This window comes from Dysidea avara, chromosome 3 (genome assembly GCF_963678975.1).
Source record: "Dysidea avara chromosome 3, odDysAvar1.4, whole genome shotgun sequence".
NCBI classification, from domain to species: domain Eukaryota; kingdom Metazoa; phylum Porifera; class Demospongiae; order Dictyoceratida; family Dysideidae; genus Dysidea; species Dysidea avara.
This window is the reverse complement of record NC_089274.1, coordinates 40,714,478-40,723,356: the sequence shown is the minus strand read 5'-3', so window position 1 is coordinate 40,723,356 and position 8,879 is coordinate 40,714,478. Positions and strand designations below refer to the sequence as shown.

Here is an 8,879-nt window from a genome sequence, read left to right as displayed (position 1 = left end):
TTATTTAGTTATTATATTGTGCGCATGTCTGTACTGCACGTGTATGTTATATACTTTCGATTGTGGGTACAACACGAGGTGTTCAGATTGTACGTGGCTCGAATCCCCCTCCACTCCGCCAATCCCGAGTCGGACCTGGCCAGGATAGGAACGTTCCGCAGCATTTTGGTGCTGTGACCAGGTACAGTCCACTATATTGTCACAACCTCCACCTTAGGCAGATCAAAAATCGGGTTTTTAAAATCACTATTCAGTCTTCTGTAAGTGTTTTCTGTTGATCTACAATGGTCATAATGGAAGCATTTTGGTGGGTGCCATTCATTTTAGGGGAGAAACCTACTAAGATAGCATATACTATTAGCTTAAGCCATATTAAATTATTCATATATATGTGTCATGGACTTTTTGCCCTCTAGTGGTGACCCAGAAGGTTGAAAAATAAGTAAACTGTAAATCATTCCATGTGCAACCGATATTTTATTAAGGTATGCTCTATTAGACAGGGCCACCAACAGGGGAGGGGGGCATTTTGCCCCAGACCCAGCCTGAAAGGGGTCCCAGGGGGCTCCATCAAGGGCCCTTGAATACCTGCTAAAAAGATCGAAATACTCTAATAGAGCAGTCAAGATCTAGATACTCCAATAGAGCAGTCACAGTATTCTTCAGAGAAGCAGTGTAGCAAGCTATGTATGTAGTTATACATAAGGAGTTATAGTTGGTAAGGGGTAGCTATTGTCTTTGTCAGCATGTAATGACTTTTTTTTGGTCTGACTTACACTTGGCTGAAGTTGTGATTCAGAGTCGAACCCTCCTTGCCCCTGGGGCTCCACTTTAACTCTTTGCCCTAGGCCTCTCAATTTCTCTAAGTGGCCCTGCTATTAGAGTATCTTGGTCTTTATAGTTGCAGGAGCCAAAGTTCTTTTAGAATAAAGTTAGAAACTCCATTTCTCTCTCCTTTGCTACTGTATCTATGACTACTTATTAAGAGTCTATAACCATATTGACATGTTCAAGAGATTACATGATTTGTGTTTGTTTTTGTGAGTATCAGTATTAAACACTAACCCCAGCCCTGCATCTGTGAAGCACAAGATTAATTTGTCATAGCCTAATAGGTTTTTGTTTTGTAATAGTACATACAGAATTAACTTCTTGTAATTTCATACTTCGAAATTATTTAGTATGCATTACTAGGGATAAGCTATTCGAACAGGTTATTCACAAAACCTATATGTAGTCACTATGCCTGCTTGTACAAAAGTGTAATACAGCCTTTATTTCTTACACATTAGCTGCTTTTGGTTTTGCTTATGTGGTGTGTATGGGTAAACATAGGTATGGGTTAATAGGTATATGCATGCACCTAAACACCCACCACACACACACACACACACACACACACACACACACACACACACACACACACACACACACACACACACACACACACACACACACACACACACACACACACACGGGTTTTTACAAAAACAATCTCAGGAAACCAGGTGGCTGTGGTTGCAAACCTAGTTAGAAGTCTTTTAAGTGTAACAAGAAAGTGTATGATTAATAACTAAACAAATTGGTTGGTAAAGAAATAATTTGTAAAACAAAGCCTTTAAGTGTAATAGGTGATGATGATTTTGAGTAGTCAATAAGATTTGCTGACATGAGAAGCCTTTTAAATACAATGATTAGTAATATCACATCACATCCAGAAGCCATTTAAGTACTCAAAGAATGCAACACCAGTTAGGAGTACACAGAACTGCATAGAAGGGTGGCTGCTATGTGATTAGTAGGTAATCATGCAGTTAGTAATAATTCTACTCATAGCAGTAAAAATTACACTCTGCTTCGCCTCATACAATTATAATTTGGCTGTTATATACTTGTACAATAATTCCCTAAAATGTGTGTGATTGCATACTAATCACATAGGTAGTGATCACCCTTCATGCTTATTTATCCAGTTCTGCATGTGTACTTAATTGCTTCATTAATTCTTTAGCATATAAATGACTTCTGTTAGCTGTGCAGCACCAATATAATACTAGAACTCAGTTATCAATAGACAGATAAGTCAACTAAAGTTTGTGAAGATTACAATATAATTCAGGGATTGTGTGGTAGTTGTACACTACAACAAGGATGGAACACTAAATAGCACATGTAGATGTACAAGCAGTGCAGCCCATATGTAAGCTGCCATGCTAGAGGGTTTTGTGTACTTAACTAAAACCAAGAGTTAATAATTGCTAAAACATTTTCATGAATAAATTAAAGGATCACACGTGCATTTGATACAGCACTCCCATTGCACATTTTCACATTGTGTAAGCATGTATGAAGGTGTAACGTACGAATATTCTTTAAATTGTAGTTGCTTACATGCAGTATACAGTATATACTAAAACAATGTAGTTAATGTAAACATCTTAGGCCTTTATAAGGCCAGGCTCTGCCTTTACCAGGTACTTTAATCATAATAAAACAATATGTATTTATGTACATGTCCATTATGTTGCTACCTAGCTGTTATTCCTTATAGCTGTTATTCCTTATAGCTGCATACTTCAATGCCTGTTAGCCATATGGTGTTTGTATATGTACACCATGGTCAATTAGGTAATTACACAATACAAATTCTAGTCGTATAATTGTGTCTTCCATAACTTGGACCGTAGCAGATGTTATCTCATTCATCTGAAATGATGACTCTATCACAAAATTCTTTTCAAAGATATCAGCTCTCAGTTCATCTGCAATGCTTTTCAGAAACATTTTAAATATACATCTTGACTTTGAGTCCCTATATCACCACTTATACCATGGCTTACCATAATCTGTAACCTATATACTGTATATGTCTTCCTAAATAATGTAGCTGTGCCCATATTAAGGTTGATTTTTAATGCTGGTAAACACACATAGATGATATATCTACTGACACAGTAGGTATATTTCTATGGTAAAAGAATTATATTTGTTTATTTATTTATTTATTAAGACTTTACAGCACAACTGCTGAAGGTCTGTAGGACACCTGGTCCTACAGCTGTTTTATTATATATGTTTGAAAGCTGCAGAAAGGAGAAAAAATCCACCTTGGCAGCCTCGAATCTACAGCCATTCAATTGTGTTTTGCTTATGTGAAAATGCTCAGCATTTGATCTGTATTAGTAATACAGCACTCAACTTTGCCTTGCGCCATATTATCATCTAGGCTATTTGCCTCATACTTCATTTCTGTATAGCAGTAACAACAATGTTTTAATTTAAGTGGAGAATGGAGGCTCAATAACCAAGCCCAAAAGTGTTTTCGGAGTGGCCAAAGAAACACTTCGAAATGGTTGCTATTATAATGAATTTTGACTACCTGAATGCTTAGACAGGCATACAGTAATTCAATAACAGCTAAGGCTACGGGCTTGATATTTTCATTGTTAGACATCCAAGAAGTGCCTTTTGGCATACCACAGTACTATGCATCATGGACTTACCTTTGTCCTTCCTTTGTGTCCCATTTCTTTTCACTAACAGCACAAGGTGTTGATTCATGGTAGCATGTAATGGCTTTCCTACATTGTAATGAAAATTGTCTGTTTCTCCATAACAACCAGATTGATTGCAAAGGCGTTTCTCATAATTTGTCTGTTTGTAACAATGTGTAACAAGCTGAATATAGCTACTGTAACTGAAAATGAAGTGTAATAGCCATTTCACTTTTACGGTAAATGATAGTAGGGGTGCATGTTCAAATGAAAACATTAAGTCTAGTCCCATTCCTTCTTTTGATGCAGTATGTGATGGTTCACTGGCATAATTATGTTAACAAAAAGTATACAAACTAGTACAAGAAAAATTAGAAATTTTAAGCTCAAGTAGGGATTGAAAGTAGTGAAACAAGGGAGGTCTCCTGCAGATATACTAGTGGTCATTTAATCTAGACTGAAGTAGGGATTAAATGTCCACTGGTATATCTACAGGTTTCTCTCGTCTCAATGTATATGGTCCCTATTTGAGCTTTGTCCTAATAAAATAGTCACACACTTTCAAAGTAAAGGGAATTTGTCAGCTATATGGAAGTCTTTCCACAACATAGTTTTAATATTAAAATTTCAGTGTGCAGTGTATAGTTTAGTGTATTATGTGTTTTACAATACTCAAATGACCCTCCTATATCACAAAGTGATTGTTACTGTTGTTACAGGTAATTATGTGCAAGCAGTCAAACATTCTTGTACCATCCAACAAGATATCAGAGTGGCTCAGTCCATGACTAATGCTGAACTGTATAGGTATGCTAAGAAACTGGGAACTGCTGAAGAAGACAAGGGAGTTGGGACATCTTCCTGTTGTAAACTTTGCTACAGGTAGACTCGGTAAGTTGAAAGCACTTTCACAAATGAACGTATACTACACAATTGTCCTTCAGCCACACCTGCTGATGTTGGCTTGCTGATGCAACTTAGTAAATGGAGTGTTTGTTGGGTCTGGCATCTTCAAAAGTGGTAATCCTAAGAAAAGAGCAGCTGTATTGGTACAGGCAGTCGCTCATTATATTGACCCTGCCATACTGGCTAGGGTCAGTGAAGACTTGGGAGATGCAATGGTTGGCAACTAAACTAGATGAATGCATTCTTCACTTGTCACTTTCTATATTACAGTTAACTTCAACTCTGATCAATTCTGTTCATTTCATCTCTTATGTCCGTGCCACCAATACTCAAGACAAACAGTCTCTGCCAATTTTCTCCCCCTTTAATTACTGACACTGATCTGCAAACTAGTAATAAGTACATACTGTACATGTAGTTACTTTACATGGTTAAGTAAATTTAGTATTAAGTAATTGTAATGTAGTTAATTAATGTATCGCTGGCTGTGGGCACAAGTTGCCCACAGACCTTTGATGCAGGCTCTCCTACATCAAAAAGCTTTATAAATAAAAATAAATATTTCAAGTTGGTATGAACTGTGATGATCTAACTCATAGGTGGGAAGGAAGGGAAAGTACCTACAAGGATGCAGTTACTGTAGTATATACTGTAGTATTAGGTATACGAAGATATCAATAACAATAGCATAAAAAAACATTTACCTACATTAGCATTTACAGTAATGTAAATCCATTAGTGTGGTAATGACCAAAATCACCTATGCCTCTTATGGCACTCCATTATGTGTAATTGATCTCATTGTTGCAGTTACTAATACAGATCAGCCATTAGGTAAATATGATTCAATAAATATTCACACTTGGTTAGGTAAACATTTGTGGGTACAGTTAAGTGGCTGTCAGATAAAAAAAATTTTAAGGTGTTTTAAGCATTCTACCACTTGAGAGACTACATGCAATAAAGATGGAATAATCACTGTGTACACATTGCATTCATGCAGTTAAAATTTAATTACATATGGTTTGTGGCCATTAAGTCTGTGGGTTGCATGCTAATGTATAGCTAACACCAAAGACATTACAGCTCTGAATCATGAGTTACTTTTTGACTTCTTAATTCCTTGTCTGTTGTCTCACTTGTGACCATTCACCACATGTTCTTGGCTTGTGGTTATGTGGTTGTGTTACACCTATGCTACAAGGTAAATGGCTCATAATTGATACATTATTTGGTCACCATACTGTAGCATACCTATGTCATCTGTATCACAAAATTGTTTTAAAATTAAAATGAGCACAATGCAGGTATACAGACAGAGGAATCAACCACCATTTGGAAAAAAATATAAATGTAATGTATCTCTAACATTTCATCATCATGTATTTAGAAACGTGCGACCTGTGAAGCCACACAGCTACAAATCAACATGTGGTTTGTAGTCATGCACATTAAGCATAATATGAATATGGTGCGATGAATCAACTGACGTATAACCACATGTATACCAGAATAATTTTGTGCAAAAAATTTCATGATAAAAATATTTTCACTTGATTTACATGAATGACTGCTCTATTAGAGTAGTTTGATCTAATGTAAAATGTTTCGTGTAAGAAGTTTTCGAATAAGTTTTGCACACGAAAATTATTTTACAATGATAAAAGCAAATTACAGTACATCATGACAATACACACAGCTACATGCTCCCACCTAGATCTCCTTTATACCACTCCTATAGATCCACTTATGGAAGAGACTTATAGCTTACCTATGAATGACAGTAAAAACTGTTATTGTTATTAACACTTTACAGTGACCAGTACTGAAGGTCTGACAGCACTCACACACATACACAAAAAGCAAAAACAAAGCAATAGAGTACAAACCTGGCTCTCAGATATCAAATAGCCATCACTATAGTTATGTAATAATTTTTGTTAGTTGTATATACCCAGCTTCTTAGTTTTTTTCTAAATAACCTCAGAAATGTCCTTAAATTCAATCTCATCAAGTGTAATTTTGTAAAAATTTCTAAGCCATTTTAATTTCAAAATGGTATGGCAGCTAGCAAAAATACTCCTAGTTTTAATCTCAGAAAACCTGATTATAAAAAATTTCTATATATAATCATGAAAATACCAATTTAAATAGCCTAAATTTCTTGGAAGACATGCACCCAGTCAGATCCGCTAGTGCTTCATGGTATTGTACAGTGTACATACAATATCTCAGTGATCTCACAAAAAAGTCGTTCATTTAACAGATTCAGCATAAGCAGTGTACTATACTAATAGAATAATTGAACCTCAGAGTATTTTTGATAAGTTTTGCATGCCATTTAATAACAAGCTTTAGTGTATTAAACACTCACAAATTTGGGCTGAGATTTTAAGGGGGGAGTTCACCTCTAACAGTCCTAGAATAAACACTGGTCTCACAGGTAAAGGTGTGGATACCTGAAGTCCCACTTTGACCTCACCTGCTGTATGAGACATACACACACACACACCAGCACGCACGCACGCACGCACGCACGCACGCACGCACGCACATACACCTGTCTGTCCTGTCTGCACACTGCCCATCAGGGTGATGTGGTCCTACACAAAAAGGGGAACACACTGGTGGATAACATTTCCTTTGATGTATAGCTACCTCTCAACCAATGCAGACAATGTTCACATTCAATAGCTCCATGCTGATTGTAGATTGGTTTTGCTCTCTCATCCAAGCATCTTGCAATTTCAATGAGACCCTAAGTAGCTATCTACCATGGAACATATGTTCCACTTGCTAGCTGTTAAAACAGCTGTTTTTGCTCTTTGTGTGGATTTCTGGTGGAAATTTATTTAATTTATTTATTTAAATGTTTTTCAGCACACAGAATTACAACAGTATATAGCATGTATGTACATTATTATACAGGTTGCACATTTTACAGTGTGTTGAAGGTCCACCAGTATCCTGTACTGGTGGCCAGGTTAATTAAATAGAAATAATTATATTGAATAGCTAAACTACAAGTAATCAAAATTTGGTACAAATTGCATTGGATGATCTGCTACATGGGCACAGGAAAGAGTACGTACATGGATTATTAGATACAAAATTTTGCTCAAAGTGGTTATAAAAATAATTCTGAAGTTCATACTTGATTGAAGCAGGGCATAACAGTTCATGGTTTATAATGGATAATGCACTCCAGAGGTGCAGTAATCTATAAAAATAAAACCTGTGGCTGTCATCATGATTATCTGATTTTCTTATATGTTGTAATTTGTTGCTAGTTGCTTGACAAGTGGATCCAATTCATCACTCTTGGAGGCTCACAACACCTCCCGCAGAGAACCATACTGAGATTTGCCTATTACCTTTATGCTATACTTATTAGAACCTGGGCCACCCAGTCCTAGGCCTAGGCATTAATAATTCAGGTGATAATTGTACACTATAATAAGCATCAAGATTGAGATACTCTAATAGAACAGTCACCCTGATATAGCAGTCAGGCAAATATGAGCAATAGTAGCTATTCTAATAACCTGTTAAAATTACCCTCACATTCAATTTCAGAGGGTAGCTATAATGTTTAAAATTTTAGGTGGTATGTGGTTAACAGAAAGCCATAAAATTCAAGATTGAGATACCCTAATAGAGCAGTCACCCTAAATTTAAAGTGAAAAGATATTCCATTTCCATAACAGCCATTTTCAGTCGGCAATATTCCACAATGTACTTATCAGAAGGGTTGAGACCACTCTTTCCTTCAGAGTGGCGCTAATCAATTTTAAGATTTGGTGGTTGGCTTAAGGCTAGCTATCCTGTCTTGGTTTGGCCATCCCTGGACCAGAATTCATCGTTGGGATTACGTCTGTGGCTTGGAGTAACATTGTTTCCTCTTTTAAATAAACTTTTATTTATTTAGGCTTTATGGTGAATTATTTATTTATGGCTTTATGATGAGAAAACACCAAAGGTCTGTTGGTAACAACCAACAGCCAAAACAACGTACAGTTATTACTAACTACTTAGGTAATTACATTAAAATTGGTAGTTGGAGATTTAGTTTAGTGGCATCTAGAGCATGGACATAAGTAATGTAGAGTGCAGTTATTATTCTCATCAAAGTTTCCAGGAAATGATCCCACAGATGTTTCAGTTTAGATTTCAGCAAACAAACTGACATGTTTAGGTGGGTGTTGCAATTAGCTATATGAAATGAAATGGAATGTTGTCCTCATCGAATAGTAGCTGCTGTTTATGTCGCTTACCCTTTGTGACTGAAGTAAGTAAAAAGAAATTGATTAATGTATCGTATTGGTTGCAAAGATAGTAGTAGAGTGAGACCTCTGCTTGTATGCTTTGCCTCAGAAGATACTAATTATGTTTTATCCAATGCTCCTCACCTTTCATGATATCTTTAAAAATGTCTATGTTGCACCAGACATTCCAAAATTTGAAAAGGCCAAACACAAG

General features: G+C 36.3%; 1 long non-coding RNA gene across 2 annotated transcripts; it reads left to right on the top strand.

Moving 5' to 3' along the window:
- Positions 1 to 4,927, top strand: LOC136248278 (uncharacterized). Of its 2 annotated transcripts, XR_010697746.1 has the most exons (4): positions 1 to 181; positions 4,214 to 4,385; positions 4,439 to 4,615; positions 4,671 to 4,927. It is a non-coding gene; the product is annotated as an uncharacterized lncRNA (long non-coding RNA). The 2 variants fall into 2 exon arrangements; XR_010697745.1 differs by having other exon boundaries at positions 4,439 to 4,927.
- The last annotated feature ends 3,952 nt before the right edge of the window (positions 4,928 to 8,879 follow it).